The following is a 21099-nucleotide window of genomic DNA, read 5'->3' as shown; positions in this document are numbered from 1 at the left end:
AACATTCCTTTGCTTGTGGCCTCTTACTGCATATTAAAAGCTAGCAACAACAGGTTGAGATCATCTTACATGGACAAGTCTGTGAGGATTGTTCTGATCATTGACATAAGAGGTCCCAGCCCACTTTCACTGTCATAATTTTTTGTGTCAATGGTCCTGGGATATTTTAAGAAAGCTGTGTTTGGGTTTAGAGAGGTGGCTTAACCGTTATGAGAGCATACTGCTCTTACAGAAGACCCAAGATTGGTTCTCAGCATGGATCATAGGTCACACTCGAAGAACTATAACTCCTGCTCCAGAGGCTCTGATGTCTCTGGCCTCCACAAGTTAGTGGTACTCACATGCACATAAACCCAGGCAGACACACAAACATACACATAATTAAAAATATAATGAGTCTTTAATATGAAGAAAGCTAGCAAAGAATTTGCCTGTGAAAGAACCAGAAAGTAAGCATCAAGAATCATTCTGTGGTTCATAATTCATGTGCTTCCATTTGTTTGGCTATTTGTCCCTGTGCTTTTTGCAATCTTGGATTCAACAATTCACGCTCTTGAAGACCCTCCTCTTTCTCGACAGCTGGACACCTGGAGCTCCACCTGGGGCCTGGCTGAGGATCTCTGCGTCCACTTCCATCAGTTATTGGATGAGAGTTCCAAGACGACTGTTAGGGTGTTTAGTCATCTGACCACCAGACTAGGTCAGATCAGGCTTTCTCTCGACCATTGCCAGCAGACTACAGAGGATATATCATTGTGGATTTCTGGGGACCTCTCCAGCACTCTGCCTATTCCTGTTCTCATGGGGTCTTCATTTATCATGGTCTGTTATTCCTCATTCTCCCTTTCTGTTCTTGATCCAGCTGGGATCTCCTGCTCCCCTAAGCTTTCTTTCCCTCAAATCTTGCCCTTCATTACTCCCACTGTCATCCAGGTTGTTCATGTAGATCTCATCCATTTCTCTGTAATTGGGTGATCCTTAGGTCTTTCCTAGGATCCCGTTTTCTAGGTATAAAATTTAAAACACATAATAATAAAGAAAAAAATTATTTATTAAAAAAAAGAATCATTCTGCCATGGTTCTCAAATCCAGATTCCTGCACTGAGTTCTGATCCTGACTTGTCTCAGTGATGGACTAATTATTAGCTGAAATAAAACCCTAAACCCTCTAAGTTGCTTTTGATCAATCTGTTTTATCACAGCAACAGAAATCAAACTAATTTGGGCTGATGCTGTGAAGGAACTAGACAAGTGGCTTTTTTTTTGTTATGTTTTGACATTCCACAAACAAATATTTATTGAGCGCCTACTAAGTGCCAGGCACTGTTCACCCTCCCCCAGTAGAAAAAAAAAAAAAAAAAACAAGATCAGGACAGAGGCAGCAGAAAGAGACTCTGAAGGAGAAAAATGGGCAGCTGAAGAAAGCTGAGGGAGCTAAGCAGCCTGAGGTGATGCAGAGCTCTGCCTTAGGCCTCTTCTTCTGCCTCCTCCCCAAAATCCTCTTCCTCCTCTGCAGTGGCATCCTGGTACTGCTGATACTTGGAGACGAGGTCATTCATGTTGCTCTCAGCTTCGGTGAACTCCATCTCGTCCATGCCCTCACCTGTGTACCAGTGGAGGAAGGCCTTCTGGTGGAACATGGTTGTGAACAGCTCTGAGATGCCGGTTGTGGTGAAGAAGTGGCTTTTTTAATCCTTTGGACTATTTTTTGGGAAAACTGTGAAGGATTATTGGGAGCTTTGGTATGTAAAAGCCATCAGATGCGCAGAGCTTAATGAGCTATTGTGTGAGAGAAATGTGAACTGCAGAGCTCTTGCTTGTGAGGCTTCAGGGGGAAGCAAAGACTTTATTAGTGCTATATATGTGGAATTTTGAATTAACAATCTGTGGTTGCTGATTAGTTGGAGCTAAAGAAAGAGCTGTCCTAACAAGCAATATGAATCATTAAGGTGAAACCTGTGCATCATTGGGACAATGGCTGCTGGTCAACTAGATTGGAAAATCTGCTGTGATTATAAGAGATCAGCAGCATTGAGGTGAAATTTTCTGGGAAGTATTTCCTTAGGGTCAGCACACAGAAGCTGATGAAGGCCAAGTACCTGCAGAGAACTTCTTAAAAGACAGTGATTGAGTTGCATCCTCAGTTGCAGTAGAGAACCCAGTATATTGGATATGCCAGAATACTTAGATGTATACCAAGGTTAGAAACAAGTGTGGAGTGGAGCTGGTCTAAGCATGAGACAAGTGTATGTGTTGCAGATGGCAGAGCTAGAGAATTTTGAATGTCCAAGGCTGTTTGAGCCAAAATACTATACAATAAGTGAGACCCAGATGCTACAGGCTACAGGCTCCTTAGCCATACTACTTGATTTTGGTTTTGCTGAAGTCTGATTATTCTTATGTAAGGACTTTCCCATGTAAAATAAGAAAGGATGCAACTTAGTTTTATTTTATAGGACTTTGGATTTGTAATGAGACTATACAGTTTCAAAACATGAGACAATTTGGAAAACAAAACCTGTGGGAACTTCATAGTTTTACAGTTTGTGATTTTTTAATAACATATTTTTATGTTTTATTTTCATTATATGTACCCTCCCACTTCTCTAAGCAACTCCCTCCAAATCCACCCAACCACCACCCATTCCTAGCATCTTATTTCCTTCCTTCCTTCCTTTCCTTCCTTCATTTATTTATTTAAGGAAAGACTATTTCTCACCAAATGTGCTGAACCTCTAGCATTTTTGGTTTTTCTTCCCCTCTTTAATGATATTCCTTTAGCCTTGACTAAAAGGGCTGTGTTGTACATGTATTAATCAGAGACCAGAACCCCATGGTCAGATGATCTTTTTATTTTGACCAGTTATGGCTTTCTGTGATGATCCCCTGTCTGATGAAAAATGAAAAGAGGCTTCTTTAATGAAAGGAAGAGAGCTACACTTATCTGAGGATATAAGGACAAGTATTTAGATGCATTTAGAAAATACACTGGTTTAGGAAATTGACAGTAGGTAAGTTCTCATCTAGGGTCCATGACATCACCACTCATGGGTAGTTGGTTAATTTTGCACTGCCAGGAATGACTTTCTTCCTATTGAGTGGAATTTAAGTCCAATTAGATGGCTGTTGGTTACCCCTAGAATTTAAATGTTACTATTTCACCTTTTGGAATATCTCATCATGCTGGTCAGTTTCGGTTCCTTGCAGATACAGATGGATAAAACTATTGATTTCTTTTCTCTTTTGGCAGCTTCATTCCAGCAGCTATTTTGAGAACTAGCCCTCAGTGAAGAGGCTTCCAGTCAAACTTAGATCTATTCTTTCCAGTCCTGTATCCCAAGTGTATTATGTCTTCAACAATAGGGACTTTATCTTCTTTTCCTAGAAGGCACAAAAAGCAATAGCAATACCCTGATTGTTTAGGGGAGTCTCTTGGATTCTCTTGATTTGAAAAGAGGTTTCCCAAAACCAGCACTGGGTTTTTGTTAGATAGTCTATGGTTTTATGGGGGAGCACTGTTACCCCAATCAATATAACTTCATTTAAAAACTATTTGCATATATATAAACATTACATATGTGTATATATATTCATGTAATTTTAAGTAATACTAACAGTATAATTCCCTGTGGCTTGTTTGAAGATCATTAATGTTGTTTCTCCTTCCTTCTCCTTTTATATTGCCTTCCCTACTACCTCCCCACGATAGTCTTCTCTACATGTCTTTCCTGTTTTGCCCTTCATAGTAATTGTGCCCAATTGTTCTCTTCTCTATTGTTCCTGTCCTCTGCCCCAGGGCACCATTTTACTTTCTTGGCATCTACAGTTGCTCCAAGTTACTTATTTGTATCTAAAAATTCAGAGATAGCATCCAAAATAAAAGAAAACATGTACTGTTTTTCCTTCTAGGTTGGGGTTACCTCAAACAATAATATTTTTTAGGCTCATCCATTTACTTCCAAATTTTATTACTTGATTTTTTTTTTTATAAACTATGAGAATGTGAGGTCTGTCTTTTGGTGTGTTCTTCAGTCTCTTCCTTCAGAGTTTTAAAGATTTCATTGTAGATCTTGCATTTCCCGGGTCTCACCTAGGTATTTCCTTTTTCTGAGGCTATTATAAATGGTGCTGTGTCCATGCTCATTTTCTCGGTTTGTTCTTGTTGGTATAAAGAAACAGAGTTTTGTAAGTTGATTTTGTTTCCTGTAACTTGCTGAAAACTTTGATCATTTTAGACATTTCCTGCTGGAAATTCTGAGACCTCTCAAGTAAAATACCTATCATCTACAAATAAGGGCTATCTGATTTATTATTTTATTATTTTCCTTTTTGTATCCCTTTTTATTCTTCTCATGTCTTGTTGCTCCAACTAGTGCTTTGACCATTCTATTGAGGAGTAAGGGTAGTAGACAGCCCTGTCTCATTATTGATTTTAATGAGATTGCTTCAGGTTTTTTTTTCTATATAGGGTAATCTTGGCTATATGTTTGTAATATACAGCCTTTATTATGTTGGGTGTGCTCCCTCCAGTCCTACTCACTGTAGGACTTTTTTATGAAGGTATATTGGATTTTGACAAACATGTTTTCTGATTCTGTTGAGATGATCATGTAATTTTTGTCTTAAGTCCATTTATATGAGTCGTTACAATTACCATCTTATTTATGTTGAACCAGCCCTGCAGATAAGCCCTTGGTTAAGTCTCACATGTTCATCATGGATATCAGCCTTTTCTTTTCTTTTTTTTGTGCTCTTGCAAGCTTTTGTTATTGGAAAGAGTTTAGGAGAGCTCTTTTTTAAAATTTATTTCTTTTAAAAAATGTCATTATCACCAACAATTTAAGTCTTGGTTGTAGATCTTCCTTGGAAATCTGAGAGAATTTTTCTGTGAAGTGAATCTGGAGCTGGACTTGCCTTGGTCTTTTTTTTTTTTTCTTTTTTTCTTTTTTTTTTTTTAGCAGTTTCAATATATTTATTTCTTTTAGGGGGTCTTTTATAGTGATATTTTATTTGTATTGAAATGTGATTTTATTTGCATGTTAATAAAGTTTCCTTGAGGTCAGAGCAAGCCAGAGCAGAAGTTGGGCAGTGCATGCCTTTAATCCCAGCACTTGGGAGGCAGAGCTAGGTAGATCTCTGTGTGTTCAAGGACACAGCCAGCATGGCAGACACACGCCTTTAAGACCTGGAGGTCTGTACAAACCGGCAGTGACGAGGAGGTCATGTGGCTGGGTTTACAACCAATGAGAAAACAGAACAGAAAGTCTATAAAAAAGACAGGACACACAGAAGTAGCTCTCTGGCGGAGAGGAAAGACAGCAGGAGCAGTGAAAGGTTAGACTCTCAGCTATTGCACTTACCTCTTGGTTTTTAACTCTGAAACTGGCTCTATGTTTTTTATTTAACAAGATGGTTACATCTACAGTCTTTAAATTGTTATCTCTTCTTCACTTAACTTTTGTGGTTTGGATGAATTTAGAAATTTGACCATTTCTTTTAGGATTTCTAACTTAATGAAGTGTAGGTTTTGAAAGTGTTCCCTTATAGTATTCTGTATTTTCCACATCTTTTATAAAATTTCTCATTTCTGATCATGTTAATTTGGGTTATCTCTTTCTTCCTTCTGGCTAATTGCACCAAAAGTCTACTGATCTTGTTCATCTTCTCAAAGAACCAGGTCTTAGAATAAGTGTTTGTTTTCTTTGTTTCTATTTAATTAATTTATCCATTTATTTACTTACTTACTATTTATTTACTTACTTATTTGTTTGCTTGTTTAGCCATCTGCTAGATTTGGGCTCAGTTTATTATCCCTTTTCCAAATGCTTGAGTTGCATCATTAAGTGATTTATTTGTGTTCCTTCTAATATTTTATATAGGAACAAAGAACTATAAATGCCTTTACTAGGACTGTTTTTACTTTTACTGTGTTCCAGAGGTTTTGCTATGTTGTGTTTTCATTCCCATTTAGTTCTAACATTTTTTAAATAATTTTTTAGATTTCTTCTTTGATATATCCATCATTCTGTAATTTGTTACTTAATCTCTGTGACTTTATTTTTAACTAGAGATTCACTTGCTATTAATTGTTTTATTGCATTTTGGTAAGAAAGGATATATGGAATTATTTCAGTTTTCTGAATTTGCTTTGTGCCCCAGGATATGATATATTTTAGATAATTTTCTATGAGATGCTGAGTAGAATGTATATTATTTGGTATTTGGATGAAACATGGGTGAATAACAAAATGTTAAGCCCATTTGGTGTATGATTTCATTTAATTCTGATGTTTCTCTGTTTGGTTTTCTTTTATCTAGATAACCTGTCCCTTGAAGAAAGTGAGGTATTGAAATGCCTACTGAGTTTGGTAATTTGTGTCTTTATCTTCAATAATTCATGAAATTGGTGTACACTCAGGATTGTGATGTATTCCTGATTTATTTTCCCCTTGATTGGAGTGAAGTTTCTTTCATTATTTCATTTGTTTTAGTTTGAAGTTCATTTTTCAGATATTTAGATAGTAATGTCTGTTGCTTTCCAGTCCAATTTGCTTAGGATAGTTTTTCTTCTCATCCTTTTCACTTTTGGATGGGACCTGTCTTTAAAGCTAAAATGAGTTACTTGTAGACATCAGGTAAATGTAAATGTATTTTTCTTTTTTGACAGCCAAATCATCTTTACTGAGAGAATGGGTCTCCAGGGGGATGGGCCTGGGGCCCCCACTGCACAGCTTGTTCTTTGGCACTGCCTCCATAATCCTATGGCCTCATCATATCTGGAAGCTCTGGAAGGCTGGAGAAGGGCTCAGTGTGCGTGGCTTCAAAGGCATCATCCGCACCGAAGGCCAGGTCTACTGTGGCTGGGGCCAGTGTCTGTGCTGTCTGGCTAGTGAAGCCATACTCCCCCCAGAGTTTTTCTGTCATCAAAGAGCTGGTCATCCTTGTACAGTAGCTGCTCTTCTGGAGGCTGCTTGAGAATGCCTTGGACAATATGCTTTAACTGGAACAAGGTGCTCGACTCCTTGTCATCTGTAAAGATGGTGGTCTTGTGGCGGCGGATCATGAGAAACACCTTCTCTGATAGTAGTAAGTCCCATTTTGCAGAGCCAGCTCTGGTGCTTTCCCTGAAGGCTTTACAGGAGCCACGGAATTAAGGAGTCATTCTTTCTTCCAAGACAACTGCAATCTCAAGTGAAATGTGGTGACTGTGTACGTCTGGTCTCATTGGTGCCTCTGCTCTTCTCTGTCCCTCTGATGATGCTGAGACAATGAAGTTCTGGTCAAATTCTAGTCTCTCATGCAAATGCAACAGTTAGGAATATATGAGCCTGAGTTGTCACCTCTGGTGCTGGCCTTTTTGATTGCAGATTCCAGATCCAGATATACAGACCCAGGCCCACTCAGGAATGTCACAGCTGTTGCTCACGATCCTGCTGCACACCTCAAACTAAAGAGTCATCCTTGTTGCAGGCTGTTACCTTGTATTTTTGTTTCTTAATCAATTCAATTAATTGTGTCTTTTCATTAAGGAATTAAGTTCATTGGTATCTAAGGTGTTTATTAAAAGGTGTGCATTGGCTGCAGTCATTTTATTGGGGTGAGCTTTCTGTTTATGTTCTTCTGGTTTGTGTTCTTAGTTGGAGTTCGAATTTCAATAATTATGGTTTGGTTGGTTTTCTATACAGTGTCTTGGCTATACTTGCTCCTCTCTTCAGACTGACTTACTGCTTTAGTATTCTCTGTAGGGTTTGTTTGATTGCCATAAATTCTTTTTTTGGAGGGTGGGGTTTGAGACAGGGTTTCTCTGTGTAGCTTTGCACCTTTCCTGGAACTCACTTGGTGGCCTCGAACTCACAGAGATCTACCTGACACTGCCTCCCGAGTGCTGGGATTAAAGGTGTGCACCACCACTGCCCGGCTGCCATAAATTCTTTTAGTTTGTTTTTATCATGGAAACTTTTTTTTCTTTCTCCTTCCACTATGACTGATACTTTTTCTGGGTATTGTAGTGTAGGTTGAGATTTGTGATCTTTTAGAACTTGGAGTATATTCCTCCAACCTGTTTTACCTTTTAATGTTTTCATTGGAGAATCAGCTGTTATGTTGATGGGTTTATCTTTATATGTGACTTGTCTATTTTTCTCTTGCTGCTTTTCATCTGTTGTCCTTGTTTTGTGTGGGTAATATATTTGGTATAATATGCCATGGGGAATTTATTTTTTGGATTAGTCTATTGGGATTCTGTGTGCCTCCTCTATCAGTATAGGTATGTCTCTCATAAATTTGGGGATGTTTTATTCTATAATCTTATTGAAGATCTGGTCTATCTCATTAAAACTGGTTTCTTCCCCTTCATCTATACCTATAATTCAATGATTTACTCTTTTCATATTGTATCATATTTCTTTTCTGTTGCTTTAGTGTATTTAACAAATACATTCTTTGTTTCAGTGATCTAATTCCTCTATGTTATCTTCATGTCCTGATAATTCAATATTCTAATGATCTGTTCTACTTATAATGATTTTCCATGTATTTTCTTATTGGGTTAGTGAGTTTTTTAACTCATTCCTATTTCCAACTTGAGTTTGTTTCAATATTTCTATGTTTTTACTAAATTCAGTTTTCAAATCCTGAACTGTCTTCATCATCTTATTCAACTGTGTATTTCTGTGTTCTTGTACACTACTCAGGTGTTTTTTTTCTCTTCTGTTTAATTTCAATGACTTGATCATGTCTTCTTTAAATTCTTTGAATCCTTTGACAAAGATTTATTGTTCTTTTAAATCCTGTATCCTGAAGTTCATCTAGTCAATTCTCATCAGAGAAAATTTCTATGGGACTAGTGGATTTGGTAGTTTTGCTACCTTGGCTTTTCATATAGTTTGAATTTTTGCAATGATCTGGGCATGTGGACTCTTTTGGTTGTGTGTCTGATATGAGCTTGCCTTAGTTTGAGTCAGTGAAGGAGATGCATAATAGGAGTTGGGCCATAGAGAGTAGGTTCATGAGCTAGCTAGAACTAGGCCTGAAAATGGTGGCAGACGTGAATGGCAGTTGGAGGAGGGACTCACTTGACAATGGTGGTTCAAGATTGTTTTATAATATTAACATGCCATAGACAATGAAAAAGTATCCCTTAAAGTCATATGTTTGTGTATCAAGTTGACAGGATATAGAACGTTCTTATTAGCATTAATTGTCGACTTTCCATAGTCCATAATCATCTGAAGAAAGTCTTAACTTTATTAGCTTGGTCCATCAAAACACCTCTGAAGATATCTTGATTGTCTTAATTTATGTAGGAAGGCTCAACCCACTTTGATCACTGCAAGTTCCTGAGAAGGCAATCTTTGAGTATATAAGAAAAGTACCTAAGCATTAACCTGTGAATGAGCCAGAGAATGAACCAGCAAGCAGTGTTCCTCCATGGGTCCTGACTGGAGTTCCCACCCTGACTACACTTAATGATGAATTATGACATAGTCATGTAAGCCAAATAAATATTTTCTCTTCAAGTTTCTTTTTTCTAGAGTGCTTTATTATGGTGACATAAAAGAAACAAAAGCAACATTTCAATAATTTTCAATGTACAGTTCATTCATATCAAGTACATTCACATTGTTGTTCAATTATTACCACTATAGAACACTATAGAATACTTTTTTGATTTCTCAACCATAGTTTCTAGCAACTAAACTATGAGCTAGTAGTGCAGATAATTTTTTTGGAGTGCTAGCTTAGTATGTGTAAAGCTCTGGGGAGTTCAATCATTACTACTACAAATAGAACAAAACACTTAAAATTTTCAGGGTACTTTTTTCTGATTAGAGTTAGTTTAAATGCAACCATCCTTGTTTTTTACAGCTGTGTAATACTCCATTGTATAAATGTACCACATTTTCTTCATTCATTCTTTGGTTGAGGGGATCTAGGTTGCTTCCAGGTTCTGGCTATTATGAATATTGCTGCTATGAACATAGTTGACCAAGTGTATGATTGAGCATTCTTCGGGTATATGCCCAAGAGTGGTATCATTGGGTCTTGAGGTAGATGGATTCACAATTTTCTGAGAAACCACCATACTGATTTCCAAAGAGGCTGTACAAGTTTTCCCTCCTACCAACAGTGGGGGAATATTCCCCTTGTTCCACAACCTCTCCAACATAAGCTATTGCCAGCAAATGCAGAGATCCACAACCAAGTACCAGGCTGAGCTCCAGGAGTACAGTTGAAGAGAGGAAAGAGGGATTATATGAACGTGTGTGTGTGTGTGTGTGTGTGTGTGTGTGTGTGTGTGTGTCAAGATCATAATGGGGAAATCTACAGAGACAAGGAAATCTACAAATCCTATGAACCAAGCTCATAGGAACACACAAACATTTGACTGACAGCTGTGGAACCTACGTGGGACCAGACTAGACCCTCTGTATACAAGAAATGTATAGCTGGATTTGTTTGAAGGACGCCTGTCAGTGTGATCATGATCTATCCCTGGTGTATGAGCTCACCCTTGATGCAATGGAGAGGGTCTTGGTCCTGCTTTAACTGAATGTACCAAGCTTAGCTGCCCCCCATGGGAAAATTTACCCTTTTGGAAGAGGGGAAGAGAGGTGGGTTGGGGGAGGCGCTGAAAGTAGGAGGAGGGATGAGATAGGGATCTGTGGTTGGTATGTAAAATGAATAAAAAATGCAACCATCCTAACATTGCAGGCTTCCTGTCTCCTGCTGGGTAACTTCCCTTTGGTGCTTCCTTAAACCAGCTCCATTCCCCAAGCAACTCCTAGCATCTGCATTGCTAAGTACATTTGCAACCATTATTTTGCAATATAAAATCTGAAGACACAAAACATTCTTTAGCTTTACTGACTTTTCTTTCTCCCAAACTTTGCTCAGACCTAAGTTCTACCAATTACTTCTTCACTTTGTGTATTTTGTTGTTTCACTTGTTTATATAATTATTATTATGCTCTCCTTGTAAATGATTTACTTATGTTTAAAGGCAATAGTTGTATTTTAGCTCAAAATTGAATGATTGGAGGCTGGGGAAGGTCCTAGCACACATGAGCAGGGTTGACTAAATAAAAACTACAAAATCTAAATGGGCAATCATACAACACTGCGGTTGTTTTATTTTTGACATCAAAAAACAGCTTCTTCCATCTTTGCACGTGGAATGAAGATCAGCAGCTCTTTAAGAATCCTCCACATTGGTACTCTCTCAGAAATGGCCTAAATATTACAACTCTTGTTATGACTTATTTGGCCAGCTGACAGTCTTAGACAGCACACAGTACATTCCTCCTAACTGTCTTGTAAGGCCTTTCCAACTGTCAAGTTGGAAACATAATTATGCTCTGCTAAAGACTAATGAGCTGCCTTTTTGGATGTGCTCTTTCTTTGCTAGAAGAAATCAATAATTCTTTCTTTGATTTCAATTCAGTGATAGCTTCAGGGTTGAAGGGCAAGTCTGTGGGGATCTGCAAACTCCAGGATCATACCCTGAGGTCTTCAAGGAGGCTGTGATTCTGGGAACAGGGTTGGAAATTGTCCAAGGAGAAAACTGTGTATGGACAGGAGGAAATTTTAGTTGCCCTTTTCCTGGATATGTTTTTTATACCCTTGATTTTATTCAGGATAAGTTATTTTCTCACACTTTTACAAAGGAGAATGATAAACACCAAGGCATTTTTTCAAACACAAATACGACATTGCTGTTTCTGCAAACATTTTATTTATGCTCTAAACAAAACCAAAATGTTATGTACAACTGTCACATAAATAGGAAGGTGAAAGCTGTCAGTGCAAATTGTAGACATTCATATTCCTAGCCCAGTTTGTATCACTTATTAGGCAGGTGCCATTGGATAGGGTACCTTATTTGAGCCTACTCTTTTAACCTGTAACAGAAAGATAGTGTTAGTCATCATCAGAGGGTTGAGGTGCAGATTTATATAAGATAATTTTATAAAGCATATAAATATGCTATCACTAGTTAAAGTAAAAAATTATGAGTTCTTTGTTTTTCTTTACCCTTTTTATTGCTATCAATTAAAAGTAAAATAAAAGTATACTGTACTATTTTTAATGTCAACTTGACATAAGCTAGAGTCATGTAAGAGTAAGGAGTCTCAATTGAGAAAATGTCTCTGTAAGATTGGACTATAGGCAACCCTATAGGTAGTTTTCTTAATCAGTGTTTTATGGAGAAGGGACCAGTTCATTGTGGGTGGGACCACCCCCAGCTTGGTGGTCCTAAGTTCTATAAGAAAACGGGCTAATCAATCTATGAGGAGCAAGCCAGTAAGCAGCACTCCTCCATGCTCAACTCCTGCACCCAGATTCCTACCAGATTTGATTTCTGCCTTGACTTCCCTTCATGGTCTGTGACTTAGTTAGTATATGTAAGAAAAATTAACCCTTTCCTCCCCAAGTTGCTTTTGGTCATGCTATTTCCTCACAGCAATAATAGCCCTAGATAAGACATATATATAGACAAAAAAGTAATTGAAAAAGAACACAATCCTGAAGTAAACCAGTTCATATGCTAACTATTATGCTGCCTTAGTGACTTAGCTGATTGGTTACCCTGATATCTAGCATAAATTTGAAGAAAAGATGTTGGAAGGGAGAAAACCTCTCTTCAGGATGGCTGCCTAACAGAATACCCACAATACAATCTCTACCTTCATTATGATCTCATCCATTAGGCTGAGTAACACTTCCCTTCCAGTATCATGACAGTTGGCCATTACCATGACCACAATAGGAAAAAAAATATGTCTGAATGGTGCCACCTGAATTAATAGAAAAGACACACATTCTCAGAAAAGTCAAATATTCCCAAACATGTTTAGCCTACAATACCTCACCAGAATTTCTTCTATCTATGGCTTCTTAAAACCTATAGGCAGAAAAACTGAGTTATAAGTTTTTCTCCTGTTTTTTTTCTACCATATAATTTATTGGTTCTACAACTCTGAAAGAAAAAAAAAAGGACCCAATTTTAGATCATAATTGATGACATATCCACAGTCATCTACTTTTCCAAAAACAACACTAAAACTATGTACTAGAGAAAAGACATTTGCAATAAAATACAGAAAAGTTTGGATATCTACATGCCGAAGAGTAGCACTAACTGTAACTAGTTATTAAATAAACTAAAAATATTTTTGCCACTTAAAAGATTCAAAACTAAAGGGAAACAAGATAAATATTTTTAAAACATTAGAAAGGAAACCGTATCTAATGGCACAGGTCTGTAATCTCAACTTGGGAAACTGAGGCAGGAAGATCACAAGTTCAATACCCACCTAAGAAAACTATTGATTCCTTATCTCAAAGTTTTAAATAAAAATAAATGAAGGCTTTGGACAGAGCTCACTTACCTATTCTATGCTAGGTTAAATCCTTGTTAACACTTGTGCCCTGGAGTGCTTGTACACACACACACACACACACACACACACACACACACACACACACAGACAGAGACAGACAGACAGAGAGTCGAAGATATTGGAATGAACAATGGTGTTCTGTAGACAAGTTGCAAAACACCAGAACTAAAACATTACACAATAGAAGATATGCAAAGAGACAACAGTTGTGTATGAATGCTCATTGACATAAATCATCAGGAAAATTAAAATCAAGACCATGATGAAATAATACTTTAAGTTAGGCTAGAGACAATAAGTGTTGGTATAAATGTAGAAAAAGTTTCCATCATTGAATATTGCTGCTGAGAATATAAACTATCATGCATCTGTTAAGAAAACCAAAGGGAAGAATCATGTTAGAAAGAAGTTAAAGTTGGACTTCCCACACAGCCTCTTATCCTATTGCTGAAAATATATCTAAACTAAATAAAATACATATATATGAAATGTATATTCATAAATATGAAAACTCCCATTTTCATTGCAACACTCATTATTCACAATAGATGTAAATGAAAATAACATAACTGACCATAAAGAACAGAAAAAGAAGATGTGATGCATGTACAAAATGAAATACTATTCAACTATTAAAAGAAGGAAACCCTGATTCCAATTCTTCCAGTATTATCCCCAGTCCTGTAGCAGCCCATGTGCAGAGTTTTACTCTCCTAGCCTTTCTCCATCCCCTGGTACCCTTTCTGAATCTTGTGGTGGACCCAGCTTTCCTCTTTACCTCTGTAACTTTCTATCAGCTGCATATACCTAGTAACAGTCTCTACCTGGAAACACATTGGTGACACTTTCTGGGAATCAGGTAGGCAATTTTCTCTCTCCCTGCTGTCCACCTTTACAATTTTTCTAGTCATATTTCCCAGTCCTATAGCATACTGATTTCAGAAGCCAGCTCTCCCACTCTATCTCCAGTTACTGTGGACTCCACCAAACCTCAAGAGGGACCCTGCCATCCTCCTTCTGTTATGCCCAGATTGCAGGGACCTCCAAAATACCCCCATGAAGACTGAATCCCATATGTAACAGCAAAGTGCCTTTATTTTCAAGCTTTGAACTTGGTCCCTCTGTCTGTCCGACACAGAGGTAAGAGCAGAGAGTCCAGAGCCCAGGCCAGGTGAGGTTTTTGTCATAGCAGAGGTTGAGGTGAGTGGATTTCCAGGGTTCGGGACCCTGATTGGTTGACATTTGTCTAGGGGTATAGGAAATCTTTGGAATATCAGGTATTTCCTCTTAGATGCAGGCCCCACTGGGTGGGGTCTGCCAGAAGCTGTGTCTGGGCCTCTAAGCCTATCATCCCAGCTGTGTGGTCAAGCTGTTTTGAGGCCTTCCACATTTCCACCCTTCACTTTGTTTCAGCCATGGAAACCTAGGAATTAAAACTTGATATCAAAAACAATAGAAACAAAATAAAGTTTACAACTCATGGAAACTGAAAACTCATTAGTGAAGGAAAAGTGAATTAAGACAGAAAATAAGTAATTTTAAAAGTATTAGAATAGAATCTAAATGAAAACATAACATGCCTAAACATGCAAGTTCCTAGCACTAAGTTCCTACACAAAAATATTGGAGAAATCTCATGCTATAAATTTAATTCTTTAAATCTCTAGAATAAAAAGAATAAATAACAACTAAAAGGAATAGATAGCAAAAAATAATCTAACTAGGGGCTGAAATGAATAACACAGAAACAACAATAAGAAAGAATCAATGAAATGAAGAGTTTATTCACTGAGAAAACCCACCATTCCTTCATTATAAAGTTCCTGGAGAAACTAGGGGTACATGGGACATATCTCAACTTAATAAAAGCAATTTACTGCAAGCCCACAGCCATTATCAACCAAATGGCGAGAAATTCAAACCATTTCCAATAAATAAGGTGCAAGGCAAGGTTGTCTACTCTTTCCATATCGATTAAATATAGTACCAAAAGACTTAGCTAGAGCAGTAAGACAATTCACGGATGCCAAGATGGTACAAATATGAAAGGAAAAAGTCAAAATATCTTCATTTGTAGATGATACAGGTTTTTTTGGCATCATGATAACAACTTTATTTTAAGAAGTTTTTTTTTTAAGACCCTCCTCTTCCTGCCTCAAGCCCCCCCTCCCAGTTTTTTTATACAGGTAATATTTTCTTATATTTCCAAATTACAGAGACTATATTCCCTTGACAAATCATGCAGAGAAATATTTTGAAACAGTGTTAGGTAGCCTAGGAAGATGTCAACCTGGTTATACAACTAATGCTGGCTTTCAACTTCTACCCTTTTTGCCTCTAGCTCCCAGATACTAGGATTACTGGAATATTCCACAAGGTTCAGGTAACATATCATCATGTTGAAATGGCATATTAAATGTTTTTTCCTTCAACTATTTGGACCTGGCTGTCATTCAGTAAAATATGTAAGTAGAAGTCTGCCTGCGAAGGGAATAAATGAGAAAAACACTTTAATGAATTTTTCACATTAAGGAGAGCCAAAAGAACAAAAGCAAAACAGATATAGTCAATGAATATTTAGTGAAGAAAATCATGTACTTGAAATTGAGACAAGATGGGTATCTGAGAAAAGTTGGAGAGATAATGGATATGATCAAAATATTCTCTCTCTCTCTCTCTCTCTAAATATATATATTTCTCACAGAATAGATGAAAACATTTTTTAAAACTATTATATTTAAGAGAATACAGAATGAACCTTGCTATTTAGTCTTTATTTTTTTTTTAACATCTGTCTTTCTAGTGGCAAATTAACCATGGCTTATAAATATGTTAAATATTATATAACATTTTAACAAAAGAAATAGTAGCAGCATTTTACAAGCCAAATTTTAGCAGACAATAGAATGATCATTTTTCTGTCTCCCTCCTAGCTTCTTCCTATTTCCTTTTACTCTACTTAAACTTCTAGAATGTAGTTTACTCTTTGTTTCTTCTGAATTACTAATCATTCTTTACCTTATGCTCTCTGACTTCAGTTGTCATTACTCATCTGCAGCTACATTTTGCAAGATTTCTAAGGATGATCTAATTATCAAATTCAATACCTCCTTCATGAGGTCTTTCAGATATCAAAACAAATCACATTTTCTTAGAAAAGATTTTTCTGACCATCTGAACAATGTTTCAAGATAGACTCACACATACTACCATGTTTTCTTGATGGCTATTACTACAGGTTTAGGGCATTAGATTTATTTATTTATTTATTTTTAGCCAGAATCTGGAAACAATCCAGATGCCCTTCAACTGAAGAATGAATAAAGAAAATGTGGTAAATATACACAATGGAGTACTACTCAGCAGAGAAAAACAATGGCATCATGAGGTTTGCAGGCAAATGGATGGATCTAGAAAAAATCATCCTGAGTGAGGTAACCCAGACTCATGGTATGTACTCACTCATAGGAGGATACTAGATGTAAAACAAAGATGAATAGACTGCTACTTGCAACCCCAGGGAGGCTACCTAGAAAACAGGACCCTAGGAAAGACCCAAGGATCAACCAATGACAGAGAAATGGATGAGATTTACATACACAAACTGGACATGAGTGGGAGTAATGAAGGGCAAGGTTCGAGGGAAAGAGAGCTTAGGGGAGCAGGAGATCTCAGCTGGATCAATAACAGAAAGGGAGAACAAGAAACAACAGACCATGATAAATGAAGATCACATGAGAACAGGAATGGGCAGAGTGCTGGAGAGGTCCCCAGAAATCCACAATGATACCTCCACTGTAGACTACTGGCAATGGTCAAGAGAAAGCCCAAACTGACCTAGTCTGGTGATCAGATAGCCCAACACCCTAACTGTCATGCTAGAACTCTCATCCAGTAACTGATGGAAATGGATGCAGAGATCCTAGGCCAGGCCCCAGGTGGAGCTCCAGGAGTCCAATTGGTGAGAAAGAGGAGGGACTGTAAGAGTGTGAATTGTTGAGACCAAGATTGGAAAAAGCACAGGGACAAATAGCCAAACTAATGAAACACATGAACTATAAACCAAAAGCTGAGGATCCCCCAACTGGATCAGGCCCTCTGGATAAGTGAGACAGTTGAATAGCCTGAACTGTTTGGGAGGTACCCAGGCAGTGGGACTGGGACCTGCCCTTAGTGCATGAGCTGGCTGTTTGGAACCTTGGGCTTACACAGGGACACTTTGCTCAGCCTGGAAGGAGGGGACTGGCCCTGCCTGTACTGAATCCACCAGGTTGAGCTGAATCCCCAGGGGAGTCTTTGCCCTGGAGGAGATGGGAATGGGGGGTGAGCTGGGAGAAAGATGGGGGTGGGGGCTGGAGGGAGGACGGGGGAGAACAAGGGAAACCATGGCTGATATATAAAATTAAATTAAATTATAAGATACAGTTTCCTATATGGTTTACCATAAAAATTCCACCAGAGAAATCTACAGCTGCTAAGTATTTTCATCAAAGTAGAAGTATACAAAACCAACACACAAAAATCTGTAATCTTCATATATAAAATGACAAACATGTGGAGAAATAAATCAGAAAAATAATACCTTTCACAATAGCCTCAAAAATATCTTGAGTATCTCTAACCAAGCAAGTGAAAGACTTGTATAATAAAAAGTTATGACATTGAAAAAAATTACAGAAGAAATCAAAAGGTAGAAAGTTCCTCATGCTCATGGGTTGGGAGGATTAATATTGTGAAAATGGCCATCCTATCAAAAACAAGCTACAGATTCAATACAATCCCCATCAAAATTTCAACACAGTTCTTCCCATATCTTGAAAGGACAATTCCCAGATTTGTATGGGAATAAACACAAAAGACCCACTGTATTTAAAACAATTCTGAATAATAAAAGAACTGCAAAAACTTTCACCATTCTCAACCTTAAATTGTACTACAGTGCTACAGTAATAAAAATAGCATGATATTAGCACAATGAACAGAATGTCAATCAAAGTAATCAAATTGAAGACCCAGACAAAAATCTACATACCTATGGACACCTGATGTTTGATAAAGAAGCTAGGAATATTCACTGGACATGAAAGACAGTATCTTCAACAAATGCTGCTGGCCAAACAAGATGACTGAATGTAGACGAATGTAAATAGATCCATATCTATCAATCTGCACAAACCTCAAGTCCCAGTGGATCAAAGACATCAACATAGAATCAGACACACTGAACCTGAGAGAAGAGAAAGTGGGGTACAGTCTTGAACACATTGGCACAGGAAACATCTTTCTGAACAGAACACCCATAGTGCAGGCTCTCAGACCAATGCTTAATAAATGTGACCTCATGAAACTGAATAGCTTCTGTAAGGCAAAAGACACTGTCATTTGGACAAGGAGACAACCTACAGAATGGGAAATATTTTATCAACTCCACATCTAATAGAGGTCTAATATCCAAGATAAACAAAGAACTTAAGACATTAGATATTACAAAACAAATAATCCAATTAAAAATAGGGTACACGATTAACTCAAATTCCCAAAAGATGAAACACAAATTGCTGAGAAACAATTGAAGCATTCAGCATCCTGAGTCATCAGGGAAACGCAAATCAAAACTACTCTGAGATTTCATCTTGCAGTCAGAATAGTCACGATCAGTATAACAAATGACATTTAATGCTGGTGAGAATGTGAGGTAAAAGGAATACTCATCTACTGCTGGTGGGAATGCAAATTTGTACAGCCACAATAGAAATCAGTATGACAGTTCTTCAGGAAACTAGGAATATGAATCTATCTCAGTGACCAGCTATGCTACTCTTAGGCATATACTCGAAAGATTTTACACCATATTCCAGAGACACTTGCTTATTCCTGTTTATGGTTTCTTTGTTCATAAGAGCCAGAAACTGGAAATAGCTTAGATGATATCAACCAATGAATTGTACACTTATACAATGGATATTACTCAGTTATTTAAAAATGAAATCATGAAATTCACAAGTAAATGGATGGAGCCAGAAAAGTATCATGCAAAATGGGGTAGCTCAGACCCCCAAAGTCAAGTATTATTTGTGTTATCTTATATGTGGATGTTCACTTTTAAGCTTTTGATAGGCATGCTGCTGTCCATGTAACTACAGAGGCTGGGTATAGAATAATTAATTAGGTGGGATAGATGTTTTCATTAAACCCTTCCCCAAATGGTTGGGAACTATGAAGAAAAGGAGACAGAAAGATTGTAAGAAACTCCTAAGTTTGGTATATAGAATATATAGTTATAGAGATAGATGACACCAGGATGACAGTGTCTTCCAGACTGATGCACTTGGGAACTCACAGAGACCATGACAGCATGCACAGGGCCTGCACAGGTCCAAGCTGGATGAAGTCGCAGCACTGAGAGGGGAAAATTGATATAATTTAATTACCCATTCCTAAGCCAGAAGTTATCTCCAATTGACAACTGCTTTCCGAGAAAAAATTATTTGTGTTCAGTGGAATCTCACTGGGTATGCAAAGCACACTTAATGAAGGCCCCATGTCCAGCAACAGGTGACCAACACAAAATGAACTCAATGGTATTTTTGGAGATGTGTTATCTCATAATGCTTTGTTTCAGCATTTTTTAAACCTTACTTGTCTTTTGCTTATCTATTATGGTTTCTGATTTTTGTTTTTATGATATGTGTTTCTTATGCTTTTTCTTTGTTTTTTTCTCCTCTGTGATTGTTTGCTTTGTTTTATTATGTTTTTTGTTTGTTTGTTTATTGGCCTATTTGTTTTCTAAATAGAAAGAAAAGGAAGGTATGAAGTTGGATGGGTGAAGAGGTATGGAGGATCTGGGAGGAGAAGAAGGAGAAGAAACTGTGATCATAATATAGTATATGAACTATATTAAAAAATATCTACAATAAGAAAGAAGGATCTCATTTGAAACATGGCTTTTAGTAGAGATAGTGCTAACTGAATACACTAAGCACTTAAAGACAAATGCTGCATACTAATACCAAAGACTACTCAATCCTCCCCTCCATACACCCTCCCAAACCACCAGATATAGTACCAAAATCAAACTCTAGACTTCTCTAGGATACCCTTACCTCAGCACATCCCATAGGCAGGAAAGATTATAGGTCAAAGGTTATGTGGCTGAGTTGGTGTCTCACTCCCTCCACTTGATATCTTGTCTGGTCACAGGCGATTGCCAGTTCAGGCTACATATGTGCTATTGCTAAGAGTCTTAGCTGGGATCGTCCTTGTACATTCCTAGGAAAGTCCCTTGCATTAGGATTTTACCTGACCCCAAAATGTTTCTCCTTTCCAGTACTCTATTTCAGTATTCTCACCTTCCATTCTCCTCTCTCCACACTGCATGGGACTCCTAACAATGGAAGCAGGGGCTGTCTCTGACTCTTTTACAGGCTTTGGGGACGCTACTCCTCATACTGGATCACTTTGCCCAGCCTTACTATACGAGGGGTGCATAGTCTTACTGCAACTTGATATGCTATGTTTTGTTGATACTCAAGGGAAACTTGCCCTTTCCTGAACAAAAATGGAGAAGGAGTGGATTGAGGGGTGGGAATAGAGGGGACATGTAGGGGAGAGAGACTGCCAGGAGAGGAGGGAAGGGAAACTGCTGCAGGGATGTAAAAAAAAATACAACTCAATTCTAGACTTCTACCAAAACCCA

The 21099-nt window shown here is 37.7% G+C and overlaps 1 pseudogene; it reads right to left on the bottom strand.

Annotated features, from left to right (window-relative positions):
• Positions 1 to 1466: 1466 nt before the first annotated feature.
• LOC118574721 overlaps positions 1467 to 21099 on the bottom strand; it is a 35639-nt pseudogene continuing 16006 nt past the window's right edge.

The sequence above is a fragment of the Onychomys torridus genome, chromosome X (assembly GCF_903995425.1).
Source record: "Onychomys torridus chromosome X, mOncTor1.1, whole genome shotgun sequence".
Classification (NCBI taxonomy): Eukaryota; Metazoa; Chordata; class Mammalia; order Rodentia; family Cricetidae; genus Onychomys; species Onychomys torridus.
The sequence above is the reverse complement of the archived record's forward strand: the minus strand, read 5'-3'. Positions and strand labels throughout refer to the sequence as shown.